The sequence below is a fragment of the Mytilus californianus genome, unplaced genomic scaffold, assembly GCF_021869535.1.
Source record: "Mytilus californianus isolate M0D057914Y unplaced genomic scaffold, xbMytCali1.0.p SCAF_19, whole genome shotgun sequence".
Taxonomy (NCBI): domain Eukaryota; kingdom Metazoa; phylum Mollusca; class Bivalvia; order Mytilida; family Mytilidae; genus Mytilus; species Mytilus californianus.
In genome coordinates, this window is record NW_026262667.1 from 6,889,456 (window position 1) to 6,903,101 (window position 13,646).

Consider the following 13,646-nt stretch of genomic DNA (forward strand, 5'->3'; position numbering starts at 1 on the left):
AAAGCGGATTTTTCTGCCGGAAAAAATATACAAAAAAGTATAGCAAAAATACCGAATACCAAGGCTAATTCAAAAATTGGAAATCCATCAAAACTGACCACTTATGGAGCTTCCATTATCACAAATTTGTATCGGCGCTTTATATATTACTTTTGTCATAAACAGGTTTTGCTACTCTATTTAAACCGTATACTATTTGCATATTAATTCTTTCCATATAATATTTTTTCTCCAAAATCAGAAATAGGAAGAAGGTGATATGTTACTTTTCTACTGGAACAAAAGAAGATGTACGAACCGATGCTGGCCAGTTCCCATCCGATGGACTTGGAGTTCCTAATAAGGATTGGCCAGGCGAGACGTGGGTTGACATCAGAAATAGTCAGTGAGTATATATAATTTTTTTATCGCCTTTGACGAACAAGTAGAATGCGACATATGGATTGCAGCCCGTGCTGTGGCGGTGGCGCAGTAAACTAATTGTATAAAGCTTTATATTTAGAGGGTAAAAAACTTCATACCTTGTATACAAATTCCTTGTGTAACTTTCCTTCTGTCATATGTCAATTGTCATTGACCACATTTTCATGGTTAATCGAATGCTTAAAAAAATATACAGCCTTGAGCTGTTTTCTGCTCTTTGGTCGGGTTGTTGTCTCTTTGACACATTCTTCATTTCCATTCTCAATTTTAGTGTTTTGGTCATGTGAATTTCTCATTTATAATAAGTAATATGACAGTAAATGTTGTGTATGGCATGATTGTAGGGTGTACATAATAGTATGGCAGGTTTCATCTGACTTTGATCTCATTTTCATTTCATCTGACCTAGACCTCATTTTCGTTGTTCATTGGTCAATTTTTTTACGGTTTTGTGTGTTTTTTGGTAACTATAAGCCATAGGTCAACTCTTGATGTATGGAATGATTTAATGTGTACATATACACGTAAGAAGATATATGGTTGTCAATTAGACAACTCTCCACCAGAGATCACATGACGTAGAAGTTAAAACAACTTTAGGTTCCCGTATGGCCCTCAACAATGAGCAAAACCCATAACGCATAGTTAGCTATAAAAGATCCCGATAGGACAAAGGTAAAATTATTTAAACGAGAGAAAAAACCGGCTGGATTTCTGAAAGAAACAATAAACGAAAAACAAATACGATATACATTAACAAACGATAACCACTGAATTACAAGCTCCCGACTTCGAACAGGCACATACACAATGTGGCGGGGTTAAACATACTGCTGGCGCAAACCCTCCCTCTAACCTGGTATATTGGTGTAACAATATAAGATAACAACAAACTATAAAAATCAGTTGAAAAGAGCTTTACTCATCAGATCGATACAAAGCACCATAAAACCAACAAAAACAAAAAAGACACAAATTACAGTACTCGATGTTATTAAAAGATAGTTCAAAGCCAATAATAATTAATACAAAAAAAACATGTACAATGTATCATAGACTAAAATATCAATCAGTACACATCCAACATCCAATGACATGTCTGTTTGACCCAGTTTATATGACCATGATCTATATCATGGACCATTGATAATGTTAAGTTCATGTGATGCTTATAGAAAAACCTTTATCTTTAAGACTTTCAACATTAAATCAATCATGGTCAGTAAAACAGGCGAGATATTTCAGCGTGTGCACTCTTGTTATACATTACTGATATAAAAATTTTCTTGTTTTAATCGAGACTTTTTAAATCATTTTTTGCTGTTTCTGCGTAGAGGCTGATCGGCTCTGGAGATATATCTATTTCGACTGTTAACATGAAGGCTAGTACATAGCATTGTATATCCATGTCTCATTGATATGTTATTTTCCTGAATATGCATATAATACTTGTTGCTGAAAGTCAGTCAGCCATCAATCAATCGAAATCTTTAAAACAGCACACTATATCGCCGGCTTAGTTTATTTCTCGGATTTTGATTGGCTAATGACACGTCGTTAAAAAAACCATAGCACCGGGTATTGGTAACCCATATACCCGGGTATTGATACCCATTACTCCGGGGAACTTAATGCGCGTTTTCCGTAGTTCCTTGGTTGTTTCCAGTGAAAATTTGATTTCTATAGAATATATATGATGTCTGTAATTAAATATTGAAACCACTAACGATTTTATTATATATGGCGATCATTGGCTTTCATTCTTGTAAATGCATCACGTGTCTATCACGTCGTCAATGAACAGGACTACTGGCCTAGTTATGCAAAATAACTCACGTTGACGTCGCAACGTCTTTGACGTAACGCTCGCGATAGTAAGCTCCAAATTTGATTTATTCTAGTTTTTCAGTCTCTGGGTAAAAAGGTATTATATTCAAATACCTGTAGGGCTCTACACCCCGCAAAAAAAATGTTCAAATTACAAAAGTTCAATAAGAAAAAAATTCAATTAAAAAAAAACGTCTCAGCATGTATTAGGGTACTTCAGGGTGTTAAAATACCAATATCTACGGATATGAACGTAAATAACTTATAATATCTTTCCGTTTGTTTGCAGGGTAAGACGTATAATGAGAGATCGGATTGAACATGCAAAATTCAGCCATTGTGATGGTGTAGATCCGGATAATGTAAATGCGCGGGAAGATAATCAGACTGGTACTTCATTTAACAGCAGATGATCAATTGGACTATAACAGATATTTGGCGAGAGGTAATACATGTTTATACTTTTACATCCTTTCTTCATCACTGTCAAACAGTTCATAATTCTATTGTGTTGTACTGGTGTACTGTCGTAAATTAATTGGAGGTCTCCGTTGTTATTCTGTGGTTTACATGTTGTAATGTACTATTATATTATTTATTTATGTATTTCTCTGTCCTGAGTGTTCTTGCGTTTATTTGTACTGTATTCCTGTCACGTGATGTTGTCATTTTAGCGGTATTTTTAACATTGCCATATAAGCGGGAGGTTTGGCTAGCCATAAAACCAGGTTCAACCCACCATTTTTTCTTAAAATGTCCTGTACCAAATCAGGAATATGGCAGTTGTTATCAATTAGTCCGTTTCTATGTTGTTGGCGTTTGTTTTTGTAGCAGTTAAGTGTTTCTGTTGTTCCGTTGTTTTCCTGTTAAAGTTGATGTGTTTCCCTCGGTTTTCGTTTGTGACCCGGATTTGTTTTGGCTTAATCGATTTATGACTATTGAACAGCGGTATACTACTGTTGCCTTTTTTTTAGTAATAATGTTACAACATACTTGTGAACTTAATATAATTTACACTTAAGAATTTTCCTCGCAATAATCCCACGTTGACTCATAGATAAACTTTCAAAAGATACATATGAACTGTTGATATCAAAATTTGAAGAAGGATATCACGTAAATGAAGGTGTTTCAAATGTGCAATCTTTATTTCAACGTCTTACTTTTTTATAAATCATGTGCACACAACGTATGATACCGATTTTCGTGGGCAAGACACGTGTTTCTGGATTAATCTTTATTATGTATACTAGAGACAAAACGTTCAAAAAGCAACGAAATATGAAAGTTTGAGAGCATTCGAACCGTTTTGGAAGTAGAATTGGACAGTAAGGTATAATTAGACTGAGGAAGTTGTACCTTAGCTTCGGTAACTACTTAGTTTATGAAGAGGAAGAGCTTTCGTATTTCTTGGTGGAGGAAATACTTGCCGGGTTGCTGTTGGGCCGGCGGTTTCGGATGGAGGAGTAAGGCTTATCCGTTCTGGAGTTTTATGGTTGGTTGACTTTTGTTGAATGTCTGTGTCATGAAAGACCGCGGTTGTGTTCCAATTGTAGTGGCTGCAGCACCGTTCTCATGTTCGATTGTGACATCACTTCGTGAGACTTTTCACATAGCTTGTACTTATCATGAGACAGATACCACTAGAAGGACAGGATGACCCTACCCTTCCGGATCACCTGAGAACACCAGCAGATTTTGATTGGGTTCGTGTTGTTCAATTTTTTAGTGTTCTATATAGTGTTTTGTGGCCTTGTTTGTCTTTTTGTTGTCTTCGTGTTTTGCAATGTCAGTTTCTCTCGACTTATTAGTTTTGAATATCCCCTTGGGATCTTTCGTCTCTTTTTTTATTTCGTGTGTATATGCCACACATATTCCTTTCTTTTCATTAGATTTTAGAGGTTGAGTTAACAGTAAGTGTCAAGGATTCGAATAAATTTATACACAATAATATAAATCATGGACAACTGACAATCTGAAGGAAACTTCATACCATAAGACACTTTATGAAAAATATTAATCTAGTCCATTTATTTTATGACACTAGTATAAAGAGCAATGCAAATTCAGTCCACCTGTTGTCTGAATAGTCACACCTGTATGCAAGCGAGACAAAGAAGGAGTTGTTTATGTACTAATTAATAGACCTTGAACAACTGTGTATTATTCTCTACTATTCATTGATGTTCAATAACTTTTTTGAATTTCAAATAATGTCCGAGGGACACATAACAAACACATAGCTATTTTGTAGTTTTTTCTATATATTTCTATTTACAAAGATTCGTTTTTAACACGTGTATATTGATATTTTTTATTTTTTATTTTTTATACGGAAATTGATATACTTTTTTTTATCGATGATAATTTTTAAACAGAAAATGAAGTGCTTTAGGGTAGAAAACATTTTTGTAAACATGTTACGTATATTCAGTGTGTTTCTCTTGGTATACTTGGAAACTCTAATTTGATAAAAGAAGAAATCATTAACTTTAAACAGGATCCGCGTTAAAGATCTTCTGTCAAGGAAGAAGTTTAATCTTGTGTTATTCCCTATATTTTACTACTTAAGACTTTTGCAGTGGCACATGGAAACGGTTTAGCTATAGGACTGACAAATGATAAAAGACAACTTAGTGACCTGGTAGACGACTTTGACTTCGCCATAACTAACATATCCTGTATGGATTCTGACCACGAATGTTACCGGTACAAACCTTTTTTTGATGCTAGAAAGGTATACAGAAAATATATTACATTTATAATTGCCTTGTTAAGATAGACAGCTTTACATATCAAACCAATAACGGAAAATGCACAATATAATATAACAGTTTGTATCATCACCGATCTGCATATAAAGCTGATTTGATTTAGTAAGAATTCTTAAATTTAAAATTCTTTACCTTCACTTGACTGGTAATTTAACTTTTCCTTGAAAAAAAAATACCGGTTTTTAATTGTCAAACCAAATTAATTAACATGTTCTATTGACAGTATGTTTTTATTTAAATCATAAAATTTAGTTGCTGTCTGTCGAAAACAGTCCATTCAAATCACTTCCAATCCACCATTTGAGGTTGAATCGAAATGGATTAAAAAACCCAAATAAAAACAACAATAAAAATAGTATACATACAAATATAAAGATCAGTGTTCTTTACTTACTACATGATGAAGTGTTGGTGTCTAAATGAAGTTCGTATTAATGCTTCCTTTTACATCTGTATAGAATGTGTTTTAAAAACTAACACTGAAACTTGCGTAATATTTAAAAAAAATATTATTGATTTGAGACTTCAATTGCCATAATTTCCTTCCGGTAAAATTAGACGACCATGACCTCATATCAAAGAAAACCGTCATCGCAAGTTTGTTTTAAGAAGTATGCATTATACGAAATGTGGGGTTGAAGTCAATAAGACAACAATATAATAACATAATTTTGTCATTGTGGTAGGAACCGTTAGTCTTTCATATATTTGATTTATTTAATTTTAGCCGGTGTTCAACATCCAAAATGAGAGTTCTTTCGCAGAAGGTCACCAGAAACAAACAGAGATATGCACATCGTCAAAACGACCTAATGACACGAATACCATAATCAAGTATGGGAATGTAAACTGGAAACTTGCTTGTTAAATTTTTTTCCCTTAAAGAGCATCCTCGTGGCGTGTTTGTTTTTGTTGACATCGTCAGATCAAACGACCATATTGTTTTATGTTATTTGAAATGTGTCATCGTGATATGTTTTGTCCTAGAATAATTTTGCTATCTCTAAGTGTATTGCCCTCATTTTACGGCATTTAAATATGACCCAATAATGCTTCACAGAGCATTGTCTTTGTTTGATTTCACAAGAACCAAATTAACTGATTCCAACGGCTGTAAATGTAGGCATATCCTGAGTTACTCTGTCACTTGACAAATCTGACATTTACTGCTGTATGAGCGGAGACTGGTATGTGCGGCATACCAAACATTATGAAAATATATACTTTTGATGTTAGTGATTACGCCAATAATCTAAAACTTCTCTCGCAGATGTGTAAGTATTGAATAATTGTATAGATGACCATTTTTTCTATATATATCCATATAACGAAGAATAAGGTGAGACATGTTGAAGGTTTTGGGCAGAATAATCAGATCAAATTTATGCAATTTGGATGAAATTTCACACGAGATTTTAATTTCAATTTCAAAAATTCATTTTCGAAATACTGATGCTGAGCATCATGTGAATTAACGCATTTTCAAACATTTGTACATCTTCTAAATTCAAACGTTAGTCATATAGATTCCTATTAATATTATTTTATTCATCTCGCTGAGTTTTTACGGTGCCTTCATTGTCATCATCTTGTTTGTTTTGTATCTTTCTACGCCATCTGTGCACGCCTCTTAATATACACGTTACTATCCTTTTCATTTTACCGGTGTTTGATACAATCGAAAGCAATTTCTCAACACCATCATGATAACATTCACTTTAAATTGTGGTCGTATTTACAGCCATGAGAATTAAAATTGTACTGGTTCCAATATTGTGTACGGTACTGAATGTGCTCTTTGTGGACTGATCTATGTCGGAGAAACTCGACAAAGACTCAATTTAAGAATAAATGACCATCGGTCTATTATTAATGATCCTAATATCAACAAATTTCTCTATAAACATTTTAATCAGCCTGACCATTCTATTGTTGCAATGAAAGTCCAGATTACAGAGAAAATTTATCATTCAACAAATGATCCCATATTGAGCACACCATATCGGTTACAAAGAGAAGACTTTTGGATTAGAGAGTTGGGAACAGCCATTCCATATGGATGCAATGACAAAATTGATGGTGTAGGTATTTTGTCTAGTCCCAGGTGTAGTACTGTCAAAAAATTACACTTATTTAACTCTTCTGCTCGACGAAATAGAAGTCATGGTCACAGAAATTATACACCACCTGCTGAACACACCGTGACAATTGATAGTCTGTTATCGTCTGTTCAAAAACCTTTAGGAATTCACAATATCAGAACTAAATTATACTCCATTCCATTATCTAAACTTTATTAACTATTTCAAAGGCCCAAAATACTTCCGTTATTGATTTTAATTCTGTTTTGTATAGATTAGTTGCAATAATCATGGATTTTGCTAACCAAAGACTATTCAAACCAGTGTCTACTACTTCCAAAGATGAGGAAAAACTTAATTCTTTTAAAGTAGAATTCGCCAATAAAGGTTTAGATGCTATCAATATAAGCAATATTTTCCACCAGAAATCTGTACAAAAAACTTTACTTGATTACTTCAAAAATAAAGCTACACCTGTAATTTCATATACTTACACCAAGCCTATTGCATCCAAAATTTTCAATAACAAGAGGGTTTTAGAGGCCTTTAACCTCAAAGATGTGAAATCAAAACCTCCGGATTGCTCATGTGCATCGTCAAAATACAATTATAATCCAGCTGGTCCTGTTATTACTGCCGACCTTGGCATCGTAGCCAATGAACAACTAAGAGAGTTGTTAGCCAAGGGATCAAAATATAGAATTCCCCAGCCCATCAACTGTAAAAGAACTTCAGGTTATTGATGGATGCAGTTGAGGACTATGCCAGAAAATGGGTAAACCGCGAGGAAAATGAACCAGAACTGGACACTTCGTCTGAATGGACCAAAGCTATTCGATCATGCATTCAGAAGCGCATTCAGAAACTACGATGTACTATGAGCACATGGGTTTCTAACCCATTCAAGAGGTCTTGGATGCTTTATCCTCTTTGCATGACAAGTATGTCGTTTTTTCAGCAGATAAAGCCTCCAATAATATTGTCTTCATATGTAAAAACCATTACTTGGGAATGTGCTCTTCAACTTTTTCGGTTCCTATACATTTCGGGGCGGCTTTGAGCGTTCCTGATGAAGGTAAATCCAGATAAGCGCTTCATACGCATGAAATTATTTTACGTGTTGTTTTAATTTTTTTCACAAAAGAGCTTGAAATAAAGAGCAAAACTGATAATACTACATATTCTTTAACATCATTTACAAAGGATGAAATTTTAGAATATCACAAATCTGTCCTTCTTTCTTTTGGTATTAACATCAAAGAAAACAAAGAAAATCTACCGTCATTATACTGGATACCAAAACTTCACAAAACTCCTTATAAAGAACGATACATAGCTGGATCATCAAGATGTTCGACTAAACATTTTTCTAAAGTGCTGACTACTATTCTTTCTCCAGTAAAAGATGGCCTTCAAAAATATTGTGATGAGAAATATTTAACCAGTGGTTTCAACCAGATGTGGATTCTTAAAAATTCTAAAGATCTACTGCTAAATATTAGATCACAATCTCTGCAATTTTGCAGCAACAACATTAAGACTTTTGATTTTTCTACGCTTTACACTACTATTTCCCATGCTCAATTGAAAGATCGACTTCACCATCTCATTAGAGCTTTTTCTATAAAAATGGGAATCGTAGATATAAATTTCTTGTTTTGGGTTATGATAATTCTTATTTTGTAAAGAACCACACTGATTCTATCAGAAGATAAACTGAAGATGATACAATCAAAATGCTGGATTATTTTTATCGACAATATATTTGTTGAGTTTGGAGGATTGATATTTCAACAGACAGTCGGTTTTCCAATAGGTACTAATTGTGCACCCTTACTGGCGGATTTGATTTTGTACTCGTATGAAGCAGATTTCATTCAGAACCTTCTAAAAGACAAAAAGTAAAAGCACCTTGTGAAATTCTTTAATTTTACTTTAAGATATATTGATGATGTCCTACCACTGAATAACCCGTATTTCAGTCAGTACTTACATCTAATATATCCCAGTGAACTTGAAATTAAGGATACTACTGGTACTAGAAGAACTGCTTCATACCTTGATTTTTTCCTCAATATTGACACAGTTGGACGACTCCACACTAATATCTATGACAAACGGGATGATTTCAACTTCCCAATTATCAATTTCCCATTTCTCAGCAGTAACATACCCTCTTCCCCATCGTATGGTGTTTACATATCTCAGATGATACGTTATGCCCGTGCATGTTCACACTATACGGACTTCATATACGGGAGTGTGCTCCTTACGCAGAAACTGCTCCAACAGAGTTATGAGGAGGAAAGATTAAAATGACACTCCATAAATTTTATGGACAACATCACGAATTGATTGATTTTTACGATGTGTCTGTTTCTGAAACTTACAACGACATTTTTACCACGTCTTAGATTGTGGTTTACCATCTACGTCGTCTGGTCTGTTAAGTACCGAACGTGACTATGACTGTTTTGCCGAGTGTGAATTCGCATTGCTATACGACGTGTCTCGGTATTTATACATCCAACATTCATGTATTTAGTTATGGTGTTTCTTTTGTAAGTCTTTATAGATATTGTGTTATGTCTTATCGTTTGTGGTTTGAATTCTGTATTTTCGGTACATTGCACATCATTATGTCTTATTTGTCAGTATATTCGAGTTACTCGTGGTTCGTCTACAGTGTTTTTGTTTTATGTTGTTTGTTTTCAAGTGTGTTTACTGATTGGTCTTACATGATCTTGCCTTATATTACAGTTATTTTATTTTTTATTTTCTATATGTATGTAAAAGTTAAGATAATTCATCAGCTATTTCATTTATATGATTTTTAGTTTAAAGCAACTATATGCACAGGATTTTTTCTTTTAATACACAGTTTTGATTTAGAAAAAAAACCGACATGGTTAGAAAATACAAATAATAACACCATTACACACACAATTCCATTTCAATATTCTTGTCATGGTTAGAAAATACATAAAATAACACCATTACAAACTCAGTCGTATATTCTTGTACGTGTCTACAATAAAAAAAATCTATTCTATTTTTAGAAATTTACTTGTGATAATATAAACGTCACTAAAAATACTTCACTTTTTGTGGCGTTGATACATTCGTGTGACACACAGTTTATAATTCGTTTGTGGTGTCTTGGTGTGCTGTCGTGGATTAATGGGAGGTGTCCGTTGTTATTCTGTGGTTTACATGTTGTAATGTACTATTATATTATTTATTTATGTATTTCTCTGTCCTGAGTGTTCTTGCGTTTATTTGTACTGTATTCCTGTCACGTAATGTTGTCATTTTAGCGGTATTTTTAAATTTGCCATATAAGCGGGAGGTTTGGCTAGCCATAAAACCAGGTTCAAACCACCATATTTCCTTAAAATGTCCTGTAGCAGGTAAGGAATATGGCAGTTGTTATTAAATAGTCCGTTTCTATGTATGCTGGTGTTTGTTTTTGTTGCAGTTCAGTGTTTCTGTTGTTCCACTGTTTTCCTCTTATAGTTGATGTGCTTCCCTCTGTTTTGGTTTATGACCCGGATTTTTTTTTCGCTTAATCGAGGTATGCTTATTGAACAGCGGTATACCTACTGTTGCCTTTATTTACAACATGTTTGACTTCGATATCATTTTCTGTCATTTCTAAAATCCGTGATAATTGTGGACATTCATTATCTGGCAACCAAAGAAAGTCTGGTCCTCTAAGCCATAGAGAACATTGTCCGAACTTTGCAACATTCATTCCACGAGATGCCAGTTCAGCTGGTTGAGTTTCGTATTTACATATTTCCATTGCTCGTAATCCGTTGTTTCGTGAATAAGAGGAAAACGATTTACCACGAAAGTATGACAACAAGTATTTCGGTTGAAAATGTAGCACAAGACTGTCATGCTATCAGGGTAGGTAGCCGAAAAATCAAATAAATCCCTAATTTTGTTAGGCTTCATAGTTTTATACGCTCCATGATGTGGAATGTACCACACGCGTCCATCATTCTGATCTAGCTCTCATTCAGGTACCTTTTCTGCATATCCTTTTGCGAAAAGTTTGTGTAAGAATGTTATATAGTCATCTTATTATTCGGAAATTTCAAGTTCTTACTTTTTGAATGGCAATGGAATACAGTAATGCTATTTTCAGACTGTACAGACTAAATCACTTGTTCCAAAAACAATTGTCTTTCACTGAATTCTCTCGTTTATTATCGATATTTTTTTCTAGAAAGCAAAATTCATGGCGTATTTAACAAGCTGCTCAAGTTTACTATTTACTTCAATATCATGTATTACAGTTACCTGAGCTCTACTAACTACAGAATATGTTTCTGGGACATCTTGTCTAACCAAATGCCATATAATCCACCTTAGGCGAGTCTTTGTCGCATAAGGTGAACCAATCGGTCGTATTGCATCGTCGAAAGGTGTGTAAGCGTCCGGTACGTTATTGCCAATCATTAACCCAACAGTACTGTTAATGTCTGGCAGTCTAACTCCATTAAGATGAAGCCATGTCGTAAGTTCATCGTTTGTAGGTATGTGAGCATCTGTAACTGGCATTTTATCTTTCGGATACACGGTCGGAAGATCGATTATATGATTCATACCCATATCTATAACACACACGTGTAGTCCATCTGGCATGCATGTATGAATCTTTAGCGGATATCTTTGTGTATTCAATTTAATTTGTTTAAATTTTCCGCTTCCACATAACTGTCTCATCAATGATTCTGTTAAACATTACACTCTACTCCCTGTATCAAAGAACGTATAGGTGTTTATATTTTTTAGCTTGTCTCTCAGTTAAACCTTGACCGGTTTAATATCCATTGCGCAAGAATTCTTTATATCACCGGTCCCTATTTGATTCACAATATCAGATCTGCTTCGTATACTTTGACTCTCAATATTTAAACTCAGATAGCCCACACTCTGTTTGTTTACACTTTTCGACTCGTAGTGCAAAATTGGTGGATGTTTCCTCTTACAAACTGAACATGCGAGTCTGTTCGTACATTTCTTGGTCATGTGCCATTCTTCAGGCAACCGAAACATAGGGGTAGACTCTTTTAGTGATTCAGCTTTTCTTGGTGCTATAACTTCGAAATTGATCCACAGTTTTCAAGTTTGTGTAGTTTCTTGCAATATGAGCATTCTACTGGTGAGTTTGTCAGCTGAGTATTTAGATCAAACTTTAAGAAGTGTTAAAATTTAATAATTTGATTCTTTGTTTTGGTGCGTAAAATAATATTCCTCCAACGATCGTGCAGATGATATGGTAGTTTACCCATTAGTTTTTTTATGTTCTCCAAATATACAAGTATTTTCATTGAATAAATACTGTTGGCTTCATTCTAACATTCAATAAGAAACGCAGAGAACTGATAAAGTGCTTTGAATCTCTTGGATCTACGACTGAGAAATCGAGTGCTTTCCTGATGAATGCGATTGCGATGACTTCAGTATCACCATACCTCTCTTCCAATTGTTTCTTTTCTGCTGCATGCAGGCGATTTAAGTGGCTAAATCCTTGTTGCCTGCTTCTCCATATCATTCATTTTTTTCGTCGTTTGAATCGCTGTTTGTGACAATATTAGCAGTAAACTGACGAAAAAAACGAAACTTCAGAGGATCAACTCTTCCAAACTTTTGATGTCTGGATTCGGTTTTTGCAACCTCTTAACAATTGTACTCACCGCATCTGTATTGGTATTATCGTTATAGTCCTTGCATTGCAAGTCGACTCCTAACGTATATATAGGATTGTTTATAGCATAAGTATCTGACATTTTTCCATGTAGCTGAGCATCTACTTTTCCAACATCTATTTTGTCACATTTGCCAGGTTGATCGGAATCAAATTCCTTTGTTTGGCGTTTTTCGTAGTAACTTTGATTATACCTGTATTGTGAAACATTTTATCATCAAAAGTTCTGGCTCTCGGTTCAAACGATTGTGCTGCCGAATTCTTCTGTATAACATGAGTCTCCTTATTTACCAGTAATGTGTCCTTCTGTTCCTGATGAATACGACAACTAGATGTTGCAAAAGTATCTGCTACCACAGATTCCAATTTTTTCGTATACATATAAAACAAATGTCTTCGCATCGACCTCAGCAATGTCTGTTTTTAACTTTAAATCCACTTCTTCTATCTTCAATTGGATTTAAGCTAGTTCGATTTATTTTCTTCTGTAATGCTTCTCTCGAAGTATGTAGTTCGGCCTTACTCTGCTCTTTTTAGATGACATTTTGCTCAGTACAGAGTTCTGGCTTCTACTGTCACTTTGTCTTGATGTATGACTCCTAGCTCGGTTACTTGCACTATTTGTAGATCCTTTTTCCAGGAGAAATACTTTTCTATTGTTCCTTTAAAATTTTGCAAATATGCATCTCTATCTTCAAAGTCCTTAATATTTACTTCTTATACCGTCGTCGGATGCATGCGTAGATATAAGGTCCAAAGTATTTTCTGTTATTCTTTTAAGACCTCCAAATAGTTCACTTATTCTGTTCAGCTAATAGCTCT

The 13,646-nt window shown here is 34.4% G+C and overlaps 1 long non-coding RNA gene across 1 annotated transcript; it reads left to right on the forward strand.

The window, feature by feature from the left end:
* The first annotated feature begins 247 nt into the window (after positions 1–247).
* On the forward strand, positions 248–5,112 carry LOC127727180 (uncharacterized). Its single transcript, XR_007993818.1, has 3 exons — positions 248–385; positions 2,540–2,695; positions 4,833–5,112. It is a non-coding gene; the product is annotated as an uncharacterized LOC127727180 (long non-coding RNA).
* Positions 5,113–13,646: the final 8,534 nt, after the last annotated feature.